General features: G+C 39.1%; 1 protein-coding gene across 2 annotated transcripts in view; it reads left to right on the plus strand.

Annotated features, from left to right (window-relative positions):
- Positions 1 to 27,950, plus strand: part of LOC131061303 (CAAX prenyl protease 2) — a 161,250-nt gene that overhangs the window by 87,636 nt on the left and 45,664 nt on the right. The gene's annotated exons all lie outside the window — the stretch shown is intronic.

Consider the following 27,950-nt stretch of genomic DNA (forward strand, 5'->3'; position numbering starts at 1 on the left):
ATCGAGATGTTGGGATGCACAGGGGATGGGCTCAGACTAACTTTGCACGGTAGAATGGAAATCATCCATTTACGAAAAGTATGAGCGAAGATACACCGTCAATTGATACTTATCAAATCCTTCATTCAAATTAATAACAATGAAAGCAAATCTAGATTAATTTTAACTAAGTGTTGAGGCAATTGAAACCATGCAAATCATTCAAATAATAGAGATTACAAAGCAGCGCACATGCAATATATTATCTGGAAATGACCTTAAGCAACAATACATCAAAAAACCTCACACTCTCCAAATGAGAGGAGGCAACCTTATATAGTTTTCAAAAATAAACGAACGACCGAGATCAAACAGTGATCAAGGGCCCAGATTGAAAGCTACAAACCCTAATTAGGGTTTCCCAAAACTAACTACCCTCGACCAATGAGAAAATTACATTTGGGACACTTGTCCTTGCTAAATATGAACCATCAATGAAAATAGAAGGTTCTTGCATTGTGAAGTGTGCCCTTCTAGAAGCTTCTGGATAAGTCAGGTTCATTGAACCTGGACATGTTGACTTGGAGCAATCTGATTGGTCGAAAGATGACGAGGCGACACCTCAACGTGTTGGATGTCTTCCTTGAATTCTCCAATTTGTGTCAAGAAGTTGTCTAAGTATGGAAATTTGATTCCTTCTTGTCACCATTTGATTCTGCTTGGGAGCTTGTCTTTTTTAATTCCTTCAGGAGATGAAATCCTTCAAGAAGTTGGAAGTTTATCTAACTTTTCCATATTTTCACCAAGTCTGAGAACTTTTCTTTCTTGATGCCATGAGATTCTTTCAAGTGCCTCGAATTTGGAGAAGAAATCCCCTCGTGAAGTTTTTTTTTATATTTAGCCAAATTTTGGCCCTCTCTATACTCGGACGAACCTTGCTCGTGGTCTCGTCTTCAATTATGAATTTGGCTCGAAACTCCATTTGTGTTTTCTGTGACGATCCTGTCTTCAGCTGCCAATTTATGTTGCGTGGGAGGAGGGTTAAAAAGCTCTGGGTAACCCCTTGCAAATATGAAATGATGGGATCAAGCTGTTCAGGCATTCGCTGTGATCATGTCCTTCTTCTTGATACCTGTTGTGACCATTTCACACATCGCCCCATCGCAAATGGGGACCCCCTCTTTTTTGCTTGTTTTTCGCTCGTTTTTGCTTTCGTTTTAGGGTTTTGTTAGTTTGTTAGTCGTCTGGATTTAGGGCTAAGCCTTAGGGTTTTAAATTTTGCCTTTTCAAGCCAAAATCCAGTCGTTTTTGAGAGCTTTTGAGCTTCCTTTTCTAGAATGCAAATTTTGAATGCAATGAATTCGCCAAAATGGTCTAATTTTCAATTGGAATGTTCATGCAGAGCTTAAATTTGTCTAAGTGTTGGCCGTCAATGTGAATTTTTGTCCAATTGAATATTTTGACCAAATTTTGACTTTTTTGAATTTTGATCCTGGGCATTGGAATTGATTTGTTTTCGCCTCGTGAAGTGTTAAAATGTGAAAAATCTTGTTATTTTGGCCTGTAGGAGCAAAATCGCTCCTGTCCCTCAGTGAAGGACGGGAGCTCATTTTCAAATATCTCATCATCCTTGCAGAGTCCAGACAAATTTTACGTTTGAAGTGATGGAGAACGACAAGATCTTTCCATTGAATATAAATTGAAGATTTTCGTGAGCACAGAAATGCCTCCAGGAGGAAAATCGCTCCTGTCCCTCAGTGAAGGACCGGAGCTACAATTCAAATTTCGCCTTGTCCTTGCAAGATTTTGAAAACTTAATGATTTGAGGACGTCCAAGGGAAGATGCTTTGCCAAATGAATATAATTTGAGATGCAAAAACGAAGGAGAATGACCTATATTAACCAAATCGCTCCTGTCCCTCTCCAAGGGACCAGGGCGAGGTACCTCGTAGCTCTCGTCCCTCTCCCAGGGACCAGAGCGATTTCCTTCATTTTGCAAAATCCAGACAAGGGTCAAGGCAAGTTTACGTTCAAAAGCAAGGGAAAACATGAGGTGAACGCATTGAATATAAATTGAAGATTTTTGGGACGTCCATAACAGTGTTAAATGCCTAGTTCGCTCCTGTCCCTCAGGAAGGGACCAGAGCGATTTTTGATATAATTGCTTTTCTTGCAAGGATGCGGATGATGTCAGGGCATGGATGAATGGAGTAGAGTATGACAGATCCATTGAATATAAATTTGGAAGGTGACAAAGTGAAATGAAGGCCACAAGAGCAAGTTCGCTCCTGTCCCTCTCCAAGGGACCAGGGCGATACAAAGATGATAATACTTCCTACGCAAATTCAAGGTCGTTCCTCCAAAGTTCAAGGCCGATCCAAGTCAAGACGAAGGGTGGCGAAGACATTTTAGGGCATTTCCATCAAGCGCAAGGTTGTAAAGGTCATCACATGGAAGGAATGTGCACTCTAAGACCTAGATCGCTCCTGTCCCTCTCCAAGGGACCAGAGCGATATTTCCATTAAGGCATCGATTTCAAAGGACAAGCAAATATTAAGCTACCAAGAGGACTTAAAGGATGTCATTTCATGCAATGAAGATAATTGCAAGTTGGTAAAAACAAGAACAAGCTCGCAATGATGAACTTCGCTCCTGTCCCTCAGGAAGGGACCAGGGCGATGTTAGATGTATTGATCATTTTGAGCAAGATTTACGTAAGGACAAGATTTCGCAAGGTCTTAGAGGGTCCACGGAAAGGTAGAAAGGTGATGCATGAAGATTTCAAACGTTAAATGATCACCATTTTGAGCATGGAGACTATATCGCTCCTGTCCCTCTCCAAGGGACCAGGGCGATTTGCTTTGGATTCCTTGTTTTGCTTCAAGATCAAGCTAAGTCAAGACGTCCTAAGATTGCATATGGTCCAAGGCATCGTTTGAAGATAATTCGCAAGGGTTTGAACGTCCAAACATCGCCAAATAATGTAAAGGCCTCACATCGCTCCTGTCCTTTGGACAAGGACCAAGGCGATACTATTAAAAACACGCATATTCCTTCACGATCATGGTTTAGGCGAGGATAAGCAAGGTAAGGGACATCGTTGGGAAGACGTTGCAAAGGAGATCGAAGTTTAAAAGTCGCCAAGATCAAGGAGAAATAATGGATCGCTCCTGTCCCTCTCCAAGGGACAAGGGCGATGATCCCTTTAATGCGTCCAAACACATAATGAAGACAAATAGAATAAGCGCAAAAGACACGAGCATAGGTGTTATTCGCCTTACAATGATATTTCGAAGGTCAAAGATACAAGATGAACATGAAGACATGGAGATCGCTCCTGTCCCTCTCCAAGGGACAAAGGCGATGTTAGGCAAAACACATGATATTCTTTGAAAATCACGTTAAGACAAGGACGCACAGGGTTTTAAATGGCATTTGGAAGATGATACAAGGAAAGGATCGTACCAAAATGGAGAATTTCAAGCAAAAACCTTAGGATCGCTCCTGTCCCTCTCCAAGGGACCAGGGCGATAATGGTCATGAGATGCACTTGCTCGCACAGGAATGAAATTCAAATTTGAAGGACCCAACAAACATCGCAAAATCAACATGGAGATGAAGGAGTTGAACGTTAAAAACGCAAGAATCAAGACCAAAATCATGAATCGCTCCTGTCCCTCTCCAAGGGACCAGAGCGATGAGGTACGTCCCTTTATTTTCATATTTTTGGCGCCAAATTTAACAATTCAAATTTCCTTAAATGCTAAATCGATTTAAAATTTGAAAATCTTATTTATTTAGCATTTAATATGGCGTCAAACATTTATTAATTATTTTGCCTTTATTAGAATCGAAATTTGCAAATTAAAAAAACGCAAGGCATTAATAATTAATTATTTAATTAATAAAAAATCGATTTCAAGCGCTCATTTAAGGAGGTCGGCCTTCTTATTTTATTGCAAATCATTTAAAATTATTTTTAAAAGTGTTTTTTATCTCCAAGTCGGCCTAAGGGATAAATCGATTGCAAGCGCTATATAAGGGGAGTGGAATTATCATTTTCTACATCATTATTTTACCTTTCTTCATGCGAATTGAGAGGAGGCGAATATAGTGCGAAGTGTGTCCAAAGGTGGTGCGAGTTTCATTCATCCAAGGGTGGCGATTAGTTATCCAAAGGTGATGCGAAGTATATCATCAAGCATTGAGGCGAATTTGCTAAGGACTTGGAGACCACACCAAGGTGAATTTGAAGATCCATTTGAAGACCACGCCAAAGTGCGAACTTGAAGATCATTTAAGACCATGCCAAAGGCGATACTTGAAGATCACATTGGAATCCAAAGGTGGCGAAGTCGATTTTGAGGAGACCACATTGAAGACTATTTTACTCCTCCAATTTTGCCTAGGCAAATTTTGTTTTTGCATTCTAGAGTTAGCTCTCTATCGAGGTATGGCGATTTAATTATTATTGCTTTATTCATTCATCGTCATATTTCAAATTTTGATTTTTTGAATTTTGAATCTCTTGGCTCAATCGTTGTATTTTAGGAAATGATAACTCTAGAGACTTATCATGAGGTTTCCTAAAATTTATCTCTCTTATTTACGTTGTTTATTGCAAAATCTATTTCTTATAATGGAATGTTGTGTAGGTATGGCGACCCCAAAGGCGGGAGCATCCACCAGTCGCTCGGCTCTCATGAAGGAAGATCAGAAGACCGAAGAAGTGGAGACCAAGATCGTGTCTAAGTGGAGCAACATTGGAGATACAAACTTGGGGAACTTTAGCACGAAGAAGTTCCGGGAGGTCCCTTACATCGGCAAGCCATCACCTGTCGCCCGGAGAATAATAGAGAGTGGCATCATTAAGGCGGCCGGTTTTCCTCCAGCTATTCAGTGCCACGAGTTGATGATCGAGTGTGCCCGTCATTACAATCCACAGTCCAGGACAATTGTGTCCAACGAAGGAAACACTTTGGCGTACCTTTCAGAGGAAGCCATAAGTGAGGCCTTCCATCTTCCAGAGCATAGGGACATGATATACAAGAGCATTGAAGGAGCCAGATCAGTGTACGATGATGATCCAGATGCTTGCCTAAGCATAATCAACAAGAACTGGCTACTCAAGAGTCGTCCCCGTCTGAGCAAAGTACCGAACACACCACACAGGATTGATTTCCAAGAGGAGTACAGAGATTTGATTACTATGCTCAACAGAGTTACAGGAGCACCTCATGCCTTCTATTTTGAGAAATGGATGTTTTATTTCATCCAGGTGATTGTTCAAGGAAAGGGTACAATACATTGGGCTAGGATAATTAGCCATTGCTTAGACGTACAGTTGAGAAGACTCAGGGCTACTAAGTCCTTCCACATGAGTTCATACGTCATCTATGCCTTAATCAGGAGCGTTGAGTATGCAGGACTACCTCACAGAGGAGTGATTGGAAGAGGACCCGGCGAGGTCAGAGCTTGTGAATCCTATACCTACTTGCATCATCCACCAGGGAAGAACTACAAATTAATTAATGATACTTTCACGATGAACATCACAAGGACGTTGCAAGGAGGGATTCACAACAGATTATCTTAGGATGCCTAGGAATTCATCAAGAGGTACGGTGCTTGGTTCATTCAGTTTCCCAAGTTCACTTACATTAGAGTGCATGGATGTCCTTTACCTCCATACATGTTGCCGAGGTACCCGACAGACAGAATTGTGTTACTTGAAGTAACAAGGCAGTTGGCAGCATATGTGAAGGCATTCAGACACAGACATCAGAATGGAGTTCAGGTACCTATTATTTTGGGTAATTCAGTTGAGGTATGTCCCAATGTCTTAGCCATGGATGACGCAGAGAAGGAGTTAGCCTTGTATCCTTTTCCATCTTTTGCTTGTAGGAATAGTTTTGATCCCCATGGACATTTAGAGGAGACGGTCGGTAGAAGATTTAGACATGAGTACCAAATTGAAGATTTTATGATGAATCTCCTAGATGATCTCGAAGTGAAGCGAAAGATACATTCTAGATTGCCTTTGGATTTCATCAGGAAATGTAAGATTTACAGAGTGGCCGACCAAGCTCAGGACAACGGCAGGCACATCCAATCTTCATATGATAGAGAAAGCAAAACAATTAGTTTGAATTGGAATGAGCCCGAGGCCGTGGATTTAGATGATTTGATGGCACCAGTCTTGTCTTGTACTCGCAGATGGGTAGACGTTCAGCATCAGAAGTTGAGAGAACAAGGCATAGCTATGTCTTTTACTTTGGAAGAAAAACCAGTTGAAGGTGGAGCCAGTGTTAGTGAAGGCAATCCTAATCCTAGGAATTCAGGTGAAGGTAACCTTCGATGTGCCAGTGAGGGCAATCTCCATTCGAGAGGTTCGAAGAGAAAGGAAAGATCAGAAAAGAAAGAGTCTTCCAAGAAAAAGCAAGGTGCCAACAAAGATCAAGCACCAGGTACTTCTTCCAGACCAGAAGATAGAACAGTTCGAGTGGAAGAGTCCATGGAATCGATGGTACAGAATGATAGACAGGAGGAAGGACAGGCACAGCATGTTTCGTCCGATGGATCTCTCCAAGACTATGATTTAGATAATGATAATGAAGTAACATCTCCTCCCAGACAAGAAGAAATAGTACACAAAGAAATTCAAGTTCAAGAGACAAGATCAAATATCCCAGATTGGTTGAAGGAAAGATTGACTAAGGTGATCGTAATTGAGGACGAGGACAGTGCAATTGATTTAGAGAGCCTCGTGGGACGTTCACATATGACAACAGAGAAGAAGAAGGCTACAAAGATGTCCAAGATGATTCGAGATGAGACTGGATCTAGAAAACTGCAGATAGCTACACCGGCAGCAGACAAATATGAGGGTGAGATCCTAGCAGAAGACTATCATATACAGACTATTGAGTTAGGACCATCCACAGCAGAGCAGACTTTAGATGATGCCACCGACACATTTGAGGCATTGAAGGACAAGCTTAGAGAAGAAGTGGAAAAGAATAGAAAGCTTGAGAAAGAGGTCGGTGCATGGAGGACATATTTCAGTCATATCAATGAACCTTTGGGACGTCAGGATCCAGTTAGATCACCAGTGCAGGCATTGCCCCTTCAATCGATCAATGAAGCAGAAAGGTTCAGGAACCTGGTCCAGCGTACATGTGGTTGGATGGATAGATCTCACACGGTGGCCATAGAGTTTGTTACAAGGATGTCGAAGATCACCCACCAGGCTATCCAAGTTCTTGAGATTATTCACAGATTGATGGCAACAGTAGCTGCGTTTGCCCATACCAAGGACGTTGTCATCCCTGTCTTGAAAGTTATAAGACACACATCCAGAAGAATTTTAGCACAAGAGAGGATCTTAGAGGGTGATTCTCACAGTTTGTTTCAGTGGTCAACCTTACTTCATATAAAGAGTGTTCTCTTCGAGGACATCAGTGTTAGATGTGGTCAAGTTGAGGAGGTGATCAATCCGATCCAGGACAGAGTATTTGAGGTACTTCGTACCATTCTTGGCAGAAGGATCGAGGTCGAGACATATGTGGATTTACAAGAATTTGAGGATAGAATCAAGATCATCTTTCGCAAGGACGCAGATGTTACAGATGAGCAGTATGATCAGATGTATGCCACCATGCTCCTGATTGATAGAACAAAGGAACTTGAACCTACTTGGGACACAGCTCTTCTAGATGCATTTGATCAGGTTATCCACTTAGAAGAGAGTATCAAGAATCTTCCCGAGATTCCAAGCACAGAAATCGAAGGAATCGTGACAAAATTCATTGCATATGCTAAGAAAGAGAATTGGAAAGGGAATAAGATTCTAGATGAAAGGTTGTTACAGATGACATGACATCTTATTTCTCATTGGTTGATACCTCCTAGATTTTTGTGCCAAATTTAATATTTGGCTATGTATTTAATATTGTTCAGTAAAAAGGAGGTCATTTGTAATAAACCCTAATTAGGGTTTAGGTGTCATGATCTTGTCCATTGATTTACTTTCAATCTGGACCTTTCATTGTAACTGGGGATGCTATTTATACCCCCATTTTTCATTTCATTTGGTAATAGTATGATAATAGTTAATAGTGAATAGTGTAAGAGATAATAGTTGATGTAATATAGAGATTAGAGTTAGAAGCAATTTTTATTTTGTAGCAAGATTGAGTCTTGAAGAGAGAAATTCAAGCAATTGTTGTATATGATGACTTGGAAATCAATAAAATATTGAAGTTATGGTGTTTTGTTGCAAATTTCTTAAGTTATCTTCATGGTTGTTGGATGTACTTGAATCACGCTCAATCAAGGTAGTTTGTTAATTTGAAAGACTAAGTGTGAGATTTGATATTTGGTGGGATTCGCAATCCAAACCACTAGCTTCTTGCTGATTGTAGGAACGCCTTGCGTGGTCGACTGGAGAACACTTTGAGTCCTTAATCTTCGATTATCATTGTGTCTTGGATATGTACCTTCATAGTAGTGTCCTTGGTCTTTGATGCATTGAATACCATTATATTACCTTAGAAGATCGCACTAATTTCAATTGAGTTGTTACCTTATGGCAAAATTGAAGTTAGTTGAGTCTTGCCAAATCTCATTCACGCTAAGTCATTCATAGGGTTAGGCTAGATTAGACTTCCTTAAACCCTGTCCTTTTGCCATTTTTTGAAAGTTCCTTTTAGATTAGTAAAATCTTCGAGCTTTTGGAATCCGTAAGACGCCTTGGAGGAAACAGCAAATCACATCATACCACTAGAAAGCTTGTCCACACGTGGAGACCCCACTAAAAGAACCTTGGAGTCCATCTAACTGATCCTTTTCGCAGATCTTCAGCAGTTAGAGACTATTTTCTCAAGAGAGGATAAGATGCCTGTCGGTATTTTATTCTGTGTATGATTGTGTACAAAATACACGTCAACAATACCCTGACATGCCTTCATCATAATTGAGGAAATTGGAATTTTCTTTGTGAAACATTTCCCATACTTAGCCAAATTTTGGCTATCTTCATGCCCGGATGAACCTTGCCTGTAAACTTGTCCTCAATCTTTCGTTTGGCTTGAAACTCCAACTGCGATCTCTATGATGATCCCGCTTCTATTTCCTCCTACGACCTGTAAAACCAAAGGAAAATAAGTTAGAAATCTATCTTGGATTAAAGAAAATCAAGGCTGTGAACGGCTAAGTGCTTGGAAAATTTCACTTCATTTTCATACTTAGCCATGAGAATGGGATTTTCACATGTAAATTCTCCAACCTTCAAGATAACTGTGATCACAATCCAACACCAAGTGTTATAACTCCGAAAATTTCTTATTCTTAGCCAAAAAAATGATTTTCCTCCCATAGAAATTCAAACAAATTCACTAAAAATCATTTCTCAAACTCTGGAAAAACTCAGAAAATACATAAATCTGCATCATGAATTTAATTTCACCTTCAAAAATACTCAAAAATTCAGGAGAGATTCAATAATTCGTCCTTATACTGGTTGTCTTTCTCCAAAAATCTGTGAAACTTTTGTCAAAAAAGTTTATCCAACTTCCAGCAATATCCAAAACTTTCTCCAGATGAACTCCAAACCGAAAGTATTTTAGTATGCTCTCCTTAATATTTTCGAACTTCTTGGTGTAGAAATGAAATTTACAACGAAGTATTTGTAAATAAAGTTAAATCCTCAATCAGAAACCCTTAAAATCTTCCAAATTATGTTTCCAATTTTAACTTCATTCTTTTGGAAAGTGTTGTCATGTTTCCAAATTCGAAGAAAATATCTTCCAAAAGTTTCCAATTTGGCTATAAGTTCGAAATATTTATTAATCTTCCAATATTCTCTTAAAACAAACTTTCCATTTTGGATTTAAGTTCGAAATCCTTATCAATCTTCCAATATTCTCCTTTTGAAAACTTTCTATTTTGGATTTAATTCGAAATCTTGAAGGATTTTCATGACATCACTTTGTATTTTTGTTGATTCTGTTTGACTTTTATGTGTAGGCGGACTTTTGGAGGCTTACCTTCATCTTCCTCAAACTTGGGCGGACTTTCCTTACCTCTCCAAGGCATGGCGGAGTTTGAGAAGGCTCTTCAACATCATACTTAGCATCTACTTCCTTGGGCAGAGTTTTGAAGGGTCCCTTCAACATGGAGGGCGGACTTTGAGCAAAGCTCAATCAAGGCAAATTTTTGGCTAAGGCATAGGTCGGACTTCTAAGACATCTCCAACATGGGCGGACTTCTAAGACATCTCCAACATGGGCGGACTTCTAGACCTTTGCATCATTTTGCTAGGGTAGGGCGGAGTTTTGATGGGTCTCCAACATAGGGCGGACTTTGGACTTCACCCCTTGGGCACCCCACACACATGGCGGACTTTAGAGTGTTGGCCATCATGGCCTCTTGCAAAACATGGCGGACTTTGAAGGGTTGGCCACCAACATGGTAGGATAGGGCGGAGTTTCAAGACCATTCACTCAGCAGCACCTTGGGCGGAGTTTTGGATGACCAACACCATGGGCGGAGTTTTGGTGAGTCCCCTTACCTTGGGCGGACTTTGGACTTGGTTACCACATGGCGGAGTTTAGAGAGTCCTAAGACATGGCGGAGTTTGGAGGCCTCTCCTCATGGCTCTCCCTAACATGTGTGGCGGACTTTAGGCTAGGCTCCCAGCACTTTGAAGACCTTGGGCGGACTTTGGAGGCTGCTCTTCAAAAATCTTCCCAACCTATGGCGGACTTTGGAGGTTGCTCCTCATAGGCGGACTTCTAGACCTCTCCATCATGTTGCTAGGGTAGGGCGGACTTCTAAGGACTCTCGATGCTTGGAGGGCGGAGTTTGGACAAGGCTCCCACATCTTCTTTTCTCACTCCACAAGGCATAGGGCGGAGTTTAAGAGGCATGACCACCAATTGACATGCTTGGGCGGAGTTTTGATGTCTTTACCATCTTCACCAACAAGTTTGGGCGGACTTTGGAGAGTCCACAAGACATGGCGGAGTTTTGAAACCTCTCAAGGCGGACTTTAGGAAGGTCTCCTTGAGGGCGGAGTTCTATGCTCCCTCTTCATAGCCTCTCCAACATGCATGGCGGACTTTAGACACCTCTCAACATGGCGGACTTTTGGTCTACCTCCCAACATGGCGGACTTTTAGACATCTCCAACATGGGTGGACTTCGAGACCTTTGCTCTTCAAGGCGGACTTTTGGAGGCTCTCAAGAGGGCGGACTATATATGAAATATAACATTTAAGTATAAGTGGTATTTCAATATATATTAAGTTATATTTCATATATATTGTCAGGATGTTTGAGAGTGGTTTCAGGTATCTAGGACTTATAATGCAAAATCTAGTTTTTGGAGGATTCTCCAATTTTCCAGACTTAGTCAAATTTTAGGATCAGGATGACATTCCAGACTTGGCCAAATTTCTTAAAAAAATTCAAAATTTCACAGCTTAATCAAATTTAACCGGATTAACTTGAAATTTGAAATCCATGCCTAGGTGGATCATCTGAGGCACCACGCTCCCTAAAATCTAGGGATTTGGCTTTTTAGGTCAAAACTTGGAATTTTCGAGTTCCGGTCGAAGCTGGTCAGTGGTGCAAGTGCAAACCCTAGGTTTGCATCTCGAAAAAGCAAAAAGCCTAAAATCTAGGGATTTAGCTTTTTAGGTCAAAACTTGGAATTTTTGAGTCTTGGTCGAAGCTGGTTAGTGGTGCAAGTGTAAACCCCAGGTTTGCATCCTGAAAAAGCAAAAAGCCTAAAATCTAGGGATTTAGCTTTTTAGGTCAAAACTTGGAAATTTTGAGTCTCGGTCAAAGTTGGTCAGTGGTGCAAGTGCAAACCCTAGGTTCCCATTCCGAAAAAGCAAAAAACAGACATCCCTAAAAAATAGGGAAAAATTTCTAAAAATAGCCATACCGGGGATTGGGCTAAAAATGCCAAAAATGGAACTTCCTAAAAAATAGGAAAAAGCAAAAAACAAACTTTCTAAAAATAGAAAGTTGTCCAAATTCGTCCAAATAAATTGCGATCTTCGTCCTTTGGCCTCTCTAAGCACTCTGGTGGTGTTCGCATTTCAGAATCACGTAACTTGCAAAAACTAACTTTCAATCGTCAGGGCCTGAAATGCTCTGAACTGGACAAGGCTTGGTGAAACTGTAGCAAAAGGTCATAGGATACTAACAAAACCCTAGAAAGCAAGAAAAGAGAGGGTCCCCATTTGCAATGGGGCGATGTGTGAAAAAAGTCACAATAGGTTGGAACATGGCCAAATGCAAAATAGCTACCGAGCACGAAAACAACCTTCTCAATTTGATATGTCAAAGTGATCTATCACAGAAGGAGTTAGATAGTATTTGGAACACCAGTAGTAGTCGGGGGTGAAAAATAATTTCATGGCAACTGTCGAATGGAAGTGCATCTTGGATGTTATCAAGAGTCGCCTCATAGGTGCTAGTAGAGCTTCGAACATTGTAGTGTGGATGTTGTACTTGATGAATGGGCTGATGAACGACATTGTGTATAATTGGGCATCGGTTCTCTCTAAGAGGATTCAGGGGTTCTTGAACCTTGTTCTACATGTCCCATCCTGCAATTGGCTTCTTTTTGGAGGTAGTGCGCACATAGGTTCTAGCAGACAAGCGAGGTCATCTCCAACTCCTTCCTTGAGTAGAACCCTCCAAGCCGTTGATATTCTACTGTATGCATTTAGACACATTGGTAGTTGGTGGTGACCAACTTGCTAGGATGAAGAGGTGACATGATGCGCAACATTCCGAGACCGCTGAGATTGATGGTAGTGAGGACACATTAGAGGCCTCCTCCTATGAAGGTGAAAGTATTGAGGATGCATTCTGGGTGGCAGCTACTGTTGGAGAGGAAGACAATGTGGAGGTGGTGGAAGATGTCACTCCATATCTGAGAGTTAGGCCAACAGTTTCGGCCCCATCTACAGAATTGGCAGTTTCACTTCCATCGATAGAACTAGTAGTTTTGACACCATTGACAGAATCGGTAGTTTCAATTCTAGTAGTTTTAGCGCCATTTACAAAAAATGCACCATTGGCAGAGAATACAATACCGATAGTCACATTCACTCCCCCCCGTGCAATCTTGCCAACCATGGTAGTCTCCTCAATGGTGGAAGCCACAATAGTCATAGTGGTTGTAGAAGCTTGGCCCTCACCAGCCAAGATAGGAACAACAATCCCTAAAGCGACATTGCCAAAGGGCCCATCCACGAGTCCTACAAAGAAGCACAAGGAAGTCATTGATTCATGGCTGGGAATATTGTGAATCACTCTGGAGGATCCACCTGAGTCACCACGGGTGATACATGAAGACACGGGGGCTGCTAAGAAAAACAGTAGAGGAGACCATGGGATGCAGAGGGAATTCACAAAGGGTGATGAAAATAGAACCCAACCCGATGCTGCAGGGAGGGGAGGGGTCATCATCTCGCGAAGACGAGGTCATACTATGGTTGAGTAAGCCAAATCCTGGGGACCCCGTTGACACTGTGCAACAGTGTGTTAGAGAGTTGGAGGGGGTGGCAAGTATTTTGAGTAGAGCACTGCCAAGGGGTGGCCGAAGGTGGAGACACAGGAGATGATAGATGCCTGGATTCCGACTTAGCCAATAGAAGATGGCTAACCTGGTCTTTTGAGATCACTTCGGGACATGGAGGTCGCCTTTAGGGACTTGTTCGTAAAACACAAGAAGCTGGTGGTGGTGCGAGTGGAGAAGGTGATTGCTCAATGGGAATGGACTCTTTGAGAAGTAGAGACAATGAGACAAGCTTTGGCCGACCACACATAGAAGGCTTGAGAGAAATTAGCCCATGAGCATTCACGAGTCACTGCACTGGAGAAGGCTGTGGCAGAACATATCTAGCAGTCGATGAAGAAGGAGTAGATGAGGATAACTTTGGCAGATAAGGTTACTCAACTAAAGGCCGCACTGGCCAACAAGGATGAGCAACTGAAGAAGAAAATCGAGGATTTAGAGAAGAAGGATGAGGAGTTAGAGAAGATGCGGAAACAACTCATTGAGGTTGCATACATGGTCGAAGCCGTTCGGGAGCGAGAGTTGGTGGCAAATAAGCGCCTTCAGTGCCTACAACAACACTCACAGCTGGACACCCGTCAGTCTTCTCTATTTCCAGGGACGTCCTCTCATCCCTCTCAGTAGTTTGCACATACTAGAGTTAGCTCCCATTCTGTTTTCGTCGTCTGGAAGACAACTTCTTTTTGGGGGGGGGCTGTTGTAGATGGCAAATCTGCCTTTAGTAAATAAATAATGTTTTGGTTATATTGTTTTTCGTACTTGGTAGTGTAATTAGTTGTTCTCGAGAGGTTGTGTCAGTTGCCAATTGTTGGCAGTCTTAACTAACTACCAGGCATGATATATGTTGGTATATTGTATCGGGAAACAATCTATTGATAATTTGTACACACTTTACACTGGATAATAAAGGAATATCATTCTACCATATGTTGTATTGAATATTGATTGGTATCATTTCTGCTATGTTTATGTATTTTGTTTACTTTGTCTAAATTGGAACTATCCCATTCAAGAGTAAATACTTATTCAAATTTTTAATAAATTTAATTTATTATATATAGATTTTAATAATTTAACATATTCAAATATTTAAATTAAATTTAAAAAATATAGTATTGTTTTAGTTTATTAACAAATTTAATTATTTAAATTATTTTTTGAACTTTTTAATATTTTAAAATTTTAATAATCTGATTTTTCCCCATTTTTTGCCAATTTTTGAAAAAATCTTGTACTTTTGTTTTGCCGGTTTTTTCCCCAAACAATTTATGCTGCTATGGAATGAATCACCGTGAAAGCTCCAATATGTATCTTGAATGAAAACAACACCTAGTAGTCCTCCAGATTGTGTCTTTCAACAACGCGAAGAATGTTGCTTGCAAGGGTTTTTTGTCCTCACAAACTTGAGAAGAACAATCTCCTCCAAAAGCTCAAGCAATATCAAATATCCAACATTAACATTAGAAATGAGCTCCACAAAATTGCTTTTATAGCTCTCATAGGAAAATCAGCCCTCTTCACTTTTTGCTTTTACTTTATAAAAGTCACTTTTTAATCTTCCAATGTAGCGTCCAAATATAAAAAGACTCCATTCATTTAAAATAAATGATCTTTCACTTTATAATTGGTGCCTATAGTCCCTTTATTAAATAAATTAAAATAATGATAAAGTTTAATCTTTATTTTAACTTTATTAATTAATAACTTATCATTATTTATTTAAAACCACTAGACTATATAAAATGTTGAGATTATGATTATAATTGAATCCACCGACAATACTAAAAATAGTAACCTTGCTAGTTGGCTTAGTTGGTGCTCGAAATTGACTTACTAAAAGTAGTAAGTGTAGACACCCATTTCTGTCCACTTAATTAAAATTAGGTATTTGGTATTTATTTGATTATTTAACCTTTGTTCAACTATTAATTAAATTAATATTTAATTAATTCACCTTAGCTATGTTCTATTAATTAAATAAATTATTCAATTTATTTGATTTAATTCATTAAACCATGTTCTGACTATTAATTAAATAAACAAAACGTATTTGTTTAATTAATTCATCTTATCATAAGCCCCCTCACATTTACATAAATTAATATTTATTTAAATCCTTTTATCCTCTTACACATAAACATAATTAAATAATTATCTTATTTAAATTAAATTCCCTCACCCACTTGCATTTTCTAGAAAATGCAAGAAATGCAAGTTGCACACTAACCCTCCCCTTAATCATTTCTAAACCCCCTATCATTAGCCTAATCACCCTCTAAGTGTTTGCACATTCCTAAATCATGGGATTAAGGAGGAGTCACTTCTCAACCATTAAGGCTCTTACAAAATCTTCAATGCCTTCTCCCTTCCACAAGAAAACCCACATGGGTTTTGAATGTCCTAAAGCCCTCTTTAAGCTTTTCACATTCTCCTAACCATTGGTTAAAAACTTTATCCATTAACTCAACCATCCATGGTAACCCTCAAGTACCCTCAAGCCTTAAAGGCTTTGACCATTCTAACCTGCATTTAACTCTTGCACATTCCTCCAACCCTAGGTTAAGCTCAAATCCATCAACTCGGCCATTAATGGCTTCCTTCATGTCTTCTCAAGCCTTTAAGGCTTTGTCCATTCCCTTGCAAATCTTCCCTTGTTGACATGTGTCAACATGTGATTGCTTGAGGAAGAGCACATGGATTGAGGATGATGGAATGCTCAAGCAGTCCTAGCCCCTCTTAAGCCAATCGATCTCAACCCTCCATTGCCTCATTTTCTCTATAAATAGAACCCTTTTCTTCATTGTTGAAACAAGAGACAAGAGCTATCAATATGCATTGTTATGTTGTTTAGGATTTGAATGCTTTTGTAGGAAGGATTGGTATCATGTCTTAGCTCTTCCACTAGTTGGAATTGCTATTTGACATCTAATACTTCATTTACATCTTCATTAAATATTCCACTATCATCAACCATCTCCCAATCTCCATTTGCCATCCTTGTGTGAGTGCTCAAGTTGAGGGCAACATTCATAGCAGCAGGATCTTGAAGAGGAGGACAAGGAAGAGCAAATAGCATGGGAGCATCATGGGGAAGTATTATGTTCATTTAGATGCTTATTTTTCTAACTAACTTCTTTGCTAATATTCTTTGATATGTCATTGAAATGGTTTGAGTTTGTTTTGTTTATGGTTGGACTTGTTATTTAAATGAACTCATGTTTGTTATCCACTAATCTCCATTTTCATAGCATCAATAAGTATTGGAAAACTAACCCAAAATCACTCAAAAAAGGGCATTATGCTCAAAATGACAGTTGACCTCAACTATATCAAATACTGACAAATTGCCTCCAAAGTTCAGTAACCCTAACTTATTATCCTACGGGAAGCAAACTGAATAGGCTGATGGTCCCCAACTCAACTGGTTAGGTTTTAATGTCCCTGTTTGGGATATACCATGATTTAGTCCTGAGACAACAATTCCGACTTAAGTGAGAATTATAATCTATTAATAAATATAATTTTATCAAAACTGAAGATAATTTTATTACAATATTTAACTTGAAATTCTAAGAAGCTTGGAAGATAGAACTTATCTTGACAGTTTCCTCTGATTTGTATATTTGAAATATATGCCTTAGTGTTATGAATTGCTGCTGCTCAACTGAGCCTTCAGATTAGAGTAATAATAATATAGTTTCTTCACAACTTTATGCTATAGTTCTCCTTTCAACTTGATCTTGAATTGCTATGAAACGACTATTAGTCTGCCACTCAATTCTCTTCAAATTGAAGTTCTTCATATCACCTTTGAAACTATCATATACCTGGTCAAAAGTGCTCTTGGTGTATGTATTCCAACTATCTTCTTTTTATACCCCTACAACCCACTCTCCTATATTCTTTTATTTCCATACTTCCCACCCTTCTTGGTAGGATGCACCTCTTCAAAAAGATACAACCATGTGGATGGTCTTGACTCTAACAAATCTTTCTTAATTAATTACATAGTAAATCATTTTCTTTAAACTTTTCTCTCATGATATATGTCTTCCACAACTTCTATCCTTCTTATATGATATCATAATTAGAACCTTTTTCGCTCACCATTCTTCTCTTTGCACACACCACCACTTCTATCACAAATCTGCAGATCTTATAGATTAGTCTTCGGTCTCGGTCTGATTTATGTATATTATCCTGTTCATTCCACCGCATATTCCAGATAGAGGTAAATAAATAAATAAGAGAATGATTCCCTTTTTTTCTGTTCCTTCTTGTATGCAACCAACAATACCAAAAGGCATCACTCCAATTACATCAGATCCCCAAGGAATGAAATAAGAGATAACATCCAAAATCCCTGCTTGAATTCAAATGTGGAGAATGCCCTCTTATACTGTGTGATTGGAAGGATAAAGTCACTTAGTGGAGTCATGTCCCTTCAAACTTGTCTTTCTTCATAAAAGCTTATTAATCGTTTCCTTCGTTATTATTTTGGTCATTCGTTAGACTTTGGATTCTTTCACTATGATAATTACTGATGCCTTCTCATAACTTATTCCGGATATAACATCGTGCCTCTTTGTTAATATTAATTCCTATGTGTATTCGCTGACTATTGGACTACATCGCATCCCTCCACAATGATAATTATTTATGTTGCTGATTGCTTATCATCGATTAGTCTTACTTCCTTTGTGTATAAACAGATCAATCGTAACCTTTGGTGATCTATGTTTGTATTAGTTATATCCACACCGCTTGATTTAAGTCACAATTACAACTCACTCAATTACAATCAGTATGTTAATTGTGGTCTCCCTTCGATAATTAAGATGGCCCAAGTTGTATCGCTCTGACTTCATTGAAGAAGTTAGTGATATGATCACACTTGTCAGCAAGATAATGGGTTTAAGACACTCTAATGTGTTTGAGATCTGGATGTACAATTACATCTTAGTCATGAGAAAAGAGCAATCTCATGTTTTTTGGGGTGAAGTAATCAGTGATAACCTGTGCGGGCAACTATCAGAAGTCCCAACCACTCTCACCTTCTACATGAATTCATACTTGGTGTACATAGTGGCGTCACTTAGACAATTTCTTGGTCTTTCTACCAAAGGTGACAGATAGCTTGTCCAGTATGGAGGTATTATGAGCAACTCAGTCTAAGGCCTAGTAGAATTCATTATAGAAGGGTGCAAGATGCTTTCTTTGGCCACTTCATGTGCCTATTTGACAAAACACTCAAAAATAGGGGAGTTTTTGAGGCAACATGGAGGAAGGTGAATGAGTATGGATGTTTGTTCTTGCAATTCCCAACTTTTACCTACACGAGAGTTGGATGTTTTAAGGGCTAGCCATACATGCTACCCTGGTATCCTACTGACAAGATTATCCTGATGGAATTGGCCAGACAATTGATGGCAGTTCATGCAATATAGTTAGCCAATCACAAATTAGGTATCAAAATTTCCTCTCACAATCCATTGTAGATTGGTCGGTACTTTTTGACCACCTCAGCAAGAGCCAAGGCAATGGAAACTGAACTTCAAGAAATCAAGTTGAGGAAGTTCAAGGAGAGGAAAGATTTTGATTATCGAGGGATGAGGACAAAATCAAGAGAGCCTTCACTCATGTTCTTAGCCTCGAGGATGTGTGGGCTGATCTTCGCACTGAAGAAGACATCAGGAGAATGGATTACAACAGGCTCACCTTGGAGCAGATTGTAGATCTGGATCTAACCAAGATCCCAGAAGGAATGGTAGATGACAAGAAAATCCTTGACCTGGAATATACAGGACAAAGAGTTGCAAAAGCTCCTCTTCCCTCTCCAGAATGGTCAAAGGAGTGATTCTATTTTCGATAGATTTCAGCCATTCTCACTAACACCAATGCTTGGCTGAAGAATAATAATGTCAAGACCATCAAGATTAAAGTTGGAGCATAAAATGATTCAGCTGGACCAATTGGGCGTAGAGATGAGGCCAGAATCAAATCCAAAGAAGGTGCTTCCTCTCCTGGGACCAGAATCAAGCTAAGGGTCAATAGGGCTTTGGTTATTCCTCCACAAGAGGTATCATTGAAAGGGAAGGAGAAACCACAAGTGCAGATCCATGTTATTGAATTGGAAGACGAAGAGCATGAAGAAAGTACATTAGGATCCCCTCCTACTATGGACTCGGGTTCTCCTCACTCGGTTCCTCAGTTGTCATTGGATGCACCCATGTCTCTAATTGACATTGATGTGGACTCTTTCTCTACAGTTCATGTAGATCCTGTTGAATTAAGTACATCTATTTGTACTATTATAGAAGTACTAGTTAAAACTTCTCATGGTGGCTTGGAGAATGTCTTTGATGTGAATCCCTCATATGCCATCCCATCCATTGTATCTTTTCCCGAGGTTGATACTTTTGCCGTGAGTTCTGATAAGTTCATGATTGAAGATAGTCATGATTTGCCATCTAAACAAACGCTTGTTGTTGTCCAGACAAAGACGTCTCCTAGAGTAACAACTGTGGTACAGGCAGAGCCTGTTTCTTCACAAACTACGATTGTTGTCTCGAATGTGAACTCATTAGAGCTACCCTCTTGGTTGAGTTCAATCACACCCAAAAGGAAGAAGCAAGAAATCTCTCTAGACATATTTGATTTCCAGCAGCTCAGGAAACCTCTCCAGACATAGTCAAGGGCTGCTAAAAAGGCAAAGACAGTTTCACAGGTGGTGGTGGATCATATTAAAATGAAATATGCAGAAGTGGGAGAGTCTTTAGTTGAGAAACCGCTAGAAGAAATGCAGCTGTCTGATTACAGGCTCACAAGGGTAGAACTTGGAAAGCAAACACATGCAGGTATTATGCATGATGCTATGGATTCAGTGGCTTCATTGGTCCAGAGTTATGATGAGCTCTTGGCAAAAAAAAAGTTAGCTTAAGGAAAAGAATTCACAGCTCATCACACTGATCCAAAAGATCACTAACTCTTTAGAACAAGTTGATCCTTTGACCTCCTCCACATCTGAAGAATCTATCAGGCAGTTGGAGAAAGCTACTCCATAGGCCAAGACAATTGATTCCTAGGTAGATCAGCTGATTGATCAAAGCACTCGAGTGATGAAGAAAACATTGCATGTATTGAGCAATGTGAGAAAGCTGCTCAGAAGGCCAAGACGGTTGATTCCTAGGTAGATCAATTGATTGATCAAAGCACTCGAGTGATGAAGAAAACATTGCATGTATTGAGCAATGTGAGAGTAGCAAAAATAAAGTTGAATGAGACTTTGGAGGCCTTTAACCAAAGTCTAGAATCAATTGAGAAAGATTTGAGGATCTGGCATGAGATTGATCAAATCAAGTTGGAAATCCTGTGCAACAATATGGTGATACTAGGTAGAGAAAGGTATATAGAATTCGATGAACTTTTGACGAACAAGTCATTGGTTAACAAAATCTCATCAAAGATGTATAGGCTACTCTTGAAATGAGTGACAAGGTGGAGCAGGATGTCCTCACTAATTTTGACAAGATATCTTGCAAGATCTTAAGTCATGATGGAGAGTTACTCACAGAAGATTTGATACTGACGAAATTAATGTCAAGCCTTCGTCAGGAACTAGAATCAGAATAGTTTATTGTGGCTTCAATCCACAAGTTTGTGAGTTACCAAGTATTCTTTGAAAAGATGCAAACTATTCTTGAGGAGCATAGGGAGGCAACAGTAAGGTATTTTGATGTCATCATCAAGACTCTTGTCATTGCCAGGAATACCGCAGGTCCGGATCCTGATGAGTTGCAGAAATCCATCGACAGATTCTATTCCTTCATGGCTAGAGATAGAAAAGAATAAGAATTGTCTCATGACACTTACATTTTGTTTTGTGCGTTTTGTTTTTGACAAATTACATGTAGTGTCAGGATTCATGATTACAAGTGGATTATTACTTGTTATCTTGTAAATTGTAATTACATGTAACCAAATTACAAGTTGATTAGCAATAGAACTGTAATTTGAATAAGTCATAGTTAGTTAGTTGTGGAAAAAGTCTTAGTTAGTGTTGGCAAGAGTTTGCCTATATCCTAGGTTTGGTGGTCATCTTTCAATTTTTGTGTTCTAGTTCATGTCATGATCAAGGTTCATTTTGGGCAAGTTAGTTCTATGGTAATTTGTATTCCCGTCTTTAAATGTAAGGTCGGCAGTTTGTAAAATGTGTACCTTATTGAACTTATGTGAACCTATTTGAACCAGCATGAACTGCCTTGTACTTTTTGTTTTCGTTCAAGTCGGTTATTTCTCCTTTCTTTTCAATACAGTCGGGAGTTTTTCTTGATAAATACATAAACATGCTTGAACATGTGTGAACTGACTTGAACCTTTGTGTTCAATGGGTTCGTGTGGTTCAATAAGGGAATGTTATGATTCATTTTGAACGCCCAGGACTCTTCTTTCAAAGACAACAGCTGGCGCCGACTTTTTCAAGGCACATGATTGGATGTTTGTAATCATGGAAAGTTAAGTTAATGACACGGATCAAAACAGTTGCAATGAGTGGAATGAGTGAGGTGACAAAAGTTAAGAGATTGCATTTAATGCTTGTCATATCAAAATCTCCGGCATGTGTGAGGCAGATTTGTTTCTCAACGAATTTAAATTTGATATATGGCACCGTTATAAGCGACGATTTTACCAACAACTCAGTTAGTTTTTGATAAGGCATTGGAGGTGGCGAGAGGTAAACTTTTTCTGCAAGCATAGGGATTTCAGGAATTTGTTGACACAAGGTGAGTTCAGTTCTTCCGTTTTCCTGTTGGCTTTTACTTCTGGTTTTTTTTTCCTGCTTGAGGAAATGTATTTTAATGGCTGAGTTAGTGAAAGTGAAGTCTGCATTTCATTTATTCGGAAATGCTGCTAGTCTAGAATTTGTGCATCCTGAATTCAGTGACACTGCCCTAAGAGATTTTGACATGGGCGACCTCTTAGAGAGGTTAAAAAGTCAAATGCCAGAATCATTCATGATTGAGATAGCAAATAGTGGTTTGGTGGAAGCTGCAGGCTTTCCTTTAGCGATCATTTGTCCAAAATTGGTGAGGGAATGCATCAATAGGTTTGATATTAGACACCAGTGTATAAGGAACCAAGAAACAATCGTCTCAGTATTTAGAATTCCTGAGAGGGATGCATACTCTGAATTTACCCCTTCTCTCTCTGTTACAAGATTTCATGAGAAGGAAGACAAGCATAGAAATGTTATTGCTAGAAGCTGGTTGATTAAACCTCAGAGAGGCGGTTCTCGCTTACCAAAATCCTTGAATAGAGATCATGTGAAACCCTACATTAGGGATTTGATAGTTTTGTTGCATAAGGTTAAGGGAGCGGCTGATTCTTATCTGTTCGCGGAATGGATGTATCATTTCATCCAAGTCATCTTAGAAGGAGCTTGCTACATTGATTGGGGAGAGGTTATTGCAGAAGTGCTCCAGGATCAATTGAAACAAGTGCAGTTCGTGGATAAGGATTTCTACATGTCTTCATATCTTATATATTGTCTGGCATGCACAAAAGAATGGCAAGGAGTACCTCGAGCCCCAGTGTTTGAAGGAATTCGGGTTTTTGAATTCTATCCCTGTTTTCAGAGTGAAAAGGCTTTGGAAAACTATAGGCGGGTTCATGATGTTTTTACTGGAAGAATGTTTGTAGAATTGACAGGGAATCTGGAAAGAAGGATTTTTGAAGAGGCTCAACAATTAATCAGAGTATACGGGAGCTACTATATTCAGTATTCCCACTTCACTTACCTTCGGGTGGGTGGTTTTGAGGAGGAACCCATGAAATTGCCTCGGTATGCTTTTGATTGTTTTGTGTTAGCAGAGCTTTGTAGACAATTGGCCCATGTGATTAAAAAGTATGCAAATTTAAGTGATCGTGAAGCCCTCTTTCACCTTGAATTAGGTTCTTTTTCTTGCAAGTCATTTGCAGATGCAACCAGTGTTGGAGTTGATTTAAAGAATTTCAATTTTGGTTTCTATCAAGCTAGAAATAGTTTTGATAATAAACTCTTTGCTGTTCAGACCTTTAAAATAGGAAAAAGTTATGCTCCTTCTGCCCATTTGGAAGATTTTTGGGAGGACTGTAAAGATGAGTTTGAAGTCAGGTTAAGAGACTATAGCAGATTGAGGATCCAACAGATTATTGATTGGAAGTTGGAGGTGAATGTTGAGGGGGTTACAGATCATGACAAAGACGTCCTTGATCCTGAAATTGATAGAATCAAATCAAAGCCTTTAGATGAGATAAGTTGGTTTGAGTATGAAAAGGATGACATCGATGTCAGGGCAATAACAGTACATTGGCTTTCTAGAATGAGACGATTGGATGCTTAGAGTTCAAAATCACAAATGATTAAATAAGCTGTTTATGTTGGTTGTAATTAGGGCTGGCGGATTCCAATTGCCTTGGGCAACATTGGAATCCACCTCCTTAATATAGGGCCTGGCCCAATACCTTTCGGTGCACTCAAAAGGTTCCACGCTTCACTCAAACCCACTCGCCTCCTTGATAGGGCCGACCCTATCTCACTTCACCTAAAAATAAATTAAAATAAATAAAAGATCTAAATGCAAAGAAGGCCGACATAAATAAAAAGGAATATGACTCATATAAAGATGGCGTATACTTCTCAATATATTCATTCAGTTTTATGCACATGCAAAACATATTTGGTGAAGGTGAAATTAATAGAAGGGAAAACTGGTAACAACGAACTCCAATAGAAGGTAGCAGATCTTGAAATAGGAGGCAGTGAACTTCACCAGATGGCAGCAGATCTGTAATAGAAAACAGCGAACCTATTTAGCAGCAGATTTCCAATTGAAGTGAGCGAACCCTTGAAGGACTTCATTGAAGGATTGTAATCTACTCAAGGTGCTGTTACCCTTGTTACACTTAGAAATTCCAATGAGAAGGACTGCAAATCATAACCTCATCAACAACCTAATTGTGAAGTCTTCTATCTCTTATTTGTGACTGCAACCTCTATGCTCCAGATAAGTGTGTAATATTCAGTTTATAATCATAATCAGATCTGAGGATCCTTTGGCTGGGTTTTTCCTCCTAGGAGGTTTTCCCAGGGTAACTGTGTTTTGTCCTTGTGCATTTCATTTCATTTCATGCTTAAGTCTGGAAAACTATAAGTTAATTAACCTAGTTTAATCTAATTCTGATTTTTCTGAGTTTATACAATCTGAAAGTACTAAGTTTAACAGTTTATAGGTCTCTTGATGCTAACATTTCTGAAAATATTTGTCTTGCAGGAACAAAAACAAAAACCAAGAAATCTTCTCACCATAAGAAACCCACCTCTACAGCTAAAGAGGCTATCAGATCACTTGTTTCTGTTTGTGTGACTAGATCAAGGGCCAAAACTGGTATGAGCGAACTGCAGGTCGCATAACACTTTATTGATCTAGACCTGAGCGAAGAAGGTGAGAAGGATAAGTTGCCAGAAGAAAGTAACTTGTCAAAGATGGATCACTTTGAGGATAATATTGATTTGGATTTTGCTGAAAACCTTGACACTTCTCTTGGTTTTAAAGAATAGACTCAGGAGAAGTCTTTAATCCTATAGGATTTTGTTGTTAGTTCTCCCCAAAGGCTAGTGTCTTCTGTAAACAAAAGGAAAAATATTGTTCCCATCGCCTTACCAATCGACGATGTTGTAAGTATGTGACGAAAACACCTCAGCCAAAAAAGGCAAAGGCAATGACAAGGTTAGGGATTGATGATAAAACAGGTAAATGGATGGCGGAGGTTGCGAAGACAAAGGTTGATGGAGAAGCATCTGAGCTTTCTGCTGATAGTTACCACGTGGAGAAAGTAGAGCTTGGAGTTGCTGATAGGGATACAAATAACCATCACTTTGAAGTTTCCGCAAAACGCATGCTAACTTGATCGCAAAAGGACGGGAAGGATAAGGAGGAGCTGAAACAGACGATCAGAGTGCTGGTGGATTACATTGATGCGATCAGTGGTGTATCTTCTTCTCCTAAGCCGTTAGCTCAAGCTTCCCAACCTTTTGATCCCACATCACCTGCCAGTCAAAAGTTATTGAGTCAAATCCAAAGGGGAAAGGCCATCGCAACTGTTTTTGACGATTGGGTGAATGGAGTCATTAATGATGGTTGCAAATTTATTCGAGAATCTAGAAAAGTGTTTGATGAAACCTCATTGTTAATAGCAGACATTCAGTCATAGGTTAAAATGTGGGAGAGTGAAGAAACCAAATGGACGTCTGCCTCTTTACAGATTCATGAAATTCAAAGGTATGGAGTGGCTAAGTTTCTAACTGAAAAACCACTTAAAATAGTTGATGAATCACTCTTGTTCACTGGTAAGCGCAATATTGATTGGAGGAATGCAACACTCAAGACAGGATGTGTGGAATTTATCAAGTGGGAGAAAGAATTAAAGGGAATATATCAGAATTTGGCAACTGAATTAAGACATATTCATACCACTTATGTCTGGGGCGATGGTCAAGTATAAAAGAGCATGAATGTGGTTGTAAAACTTTTCTGTGATGCTATGAACGAAGTTAAGAAGAATGCAACACCCACGACAACTGATTTCACAAAGGTTGCCAGAGTTGAAGCTGTATTATACATTTACGCAGATCAGTTACCTAACTATGTGGATAAAATCAAGAAGATCTGGCTAGAGAAAGAGGCGTGGAAACAGAGGATGACATCTGTTAAAATTCCTAGTGTTCCATCTTTACAAGAGTTCATTGTGGCGTACAAGGAATGGAAGGCGCCGCTGAATGTGAATGTCGAGGATGGCGCAACTCAAAGATCCCCAACGCCTAGTTAGGATTTGTTTTCGTTTCTGAGGACGTGTCCTCTTTTATCTCGCTCAAAAGACTTTTTCTGTTATTTACAGTTATATTTTTAAACTGTTTCTGTTGGTAATTGTTTACCACAGAAAATTACTCCGTAAGGGTAAAAAAAACAATGGATGTTATTTAAGGAAGGTTTTGAAATTGAAAAGGGGTTCGGATTTTTGGTGAAATCCAAAAGATTTTGGGTTTATTACTGTTTGTTGTATGTTTCTTTCAGAAAGATAATCATGTTGAATCATTATTTATCTTTGAATGAATGAAGAAAACAGATATTGGCTAAATGTGTGTTCAATCTTGAGAATCTGCCTCTTTGTGGGTTTAATTATCACTTAATCATATCTGTTTATGTGATTGATTTATCCGAGAAAGAACATTATCTAGCAATACTGATTTGCCAATTCCTTGTTTATGTGAAGTCTGAAATCTGTGAAACTGTGTTTTCATGATCAACGGAAATATTTACGTATGTTATGTTCTTTGCATGTTTATGAATGAATGTATTGCCTTACTGCTTTCTGGTTAAAAGTGGGCACCAATTTATATTGAATAATTCATTGAATATTATATAAGGGAGCTGTACCTGTTTTAAAATTCAGAGGGAAAAGAACAACTGTGTTTTTCCCAATTTGTTAGTTTACAATTGTGACTTCGTGAGGGCATGGAGTTTAATTGAATAAAAATCAAAGAAGCATAATATGTTAACTAGCAGTTAGTTAGACTTCTCCCATTTTTTGCTCTCAGCCCCTCTCCTATATATAGATGTGGGTGCCCTTTGTAATTTTTATCTTTTAGCAAGCAAGAAAAATCTGCAGAAATTTGCAATAAAGACTTTGAGCTTTGTACTTGTAAATTGTTTTTTCAAGTAATATCAAGAAGGCTTTGAGTTTCAGACTTTGTGTTGAAGTCATACCCTTATATCCATTGTGTTCTTGTGTCATAGTGGCATACAGCTTTATATTTACTTGAAATTATTGTAGTGAAGTTGTTGAAAGGAGCTTCAATCTGAATTCTTGCAGACCTTGTGCTACAAATAGTGAGGGTTGAATTTGTTTAGTTATTAGTTAAAAGTTGAGAAGAGTTGCAAGACTTTGTGCTTATGGTTATTCCCTTTCAAAAGTGCATCATACTTGCAGACTTTGTGCCGCCATGTGGTGTATATTGTTCTCATTTTATCATTCTAAAAAAGGTAGATAGGATTGTGGGAACTCAAGACTTTGTGCTTAGTTGCTGTTTTCCCATCCCAGAGGAAGTGACGAAAGTCCTTGTGCTTTCAGGAGACTTCATTTCCTCTCTTGTCTTGCTTTAAGCTGCTGTAATTATCTTTTAAAAATTGTTGTTTCTTTTCTAGGAAGAGAAAAGAATATAATCTTTTCTAAAAAAAGAGGAAAGGTTGTTGTCTCACCCAAGTTAGATTAGTTTTTAGTTAGTAATAGTAGAAAAGGGGGAGCCTTCCCTAAATTAGGAGAGTTTTACACTCAC

This window comes from Cryptomeria japonica, chromosome 11 (assembly GCF_030272615.1).
Source record: "Cryptomeria japonica chromosome 11, Sugi_1.0, whole genome shotgun sequence".
Classification (NCBI taxonomy): domain Eukaryota; kingdom Viridiplantae; phylum Streptophyta; class Pinopsida; order Cupressales; family Cupressaceae; genus Cryptomeria; species Cryptomeria japonica.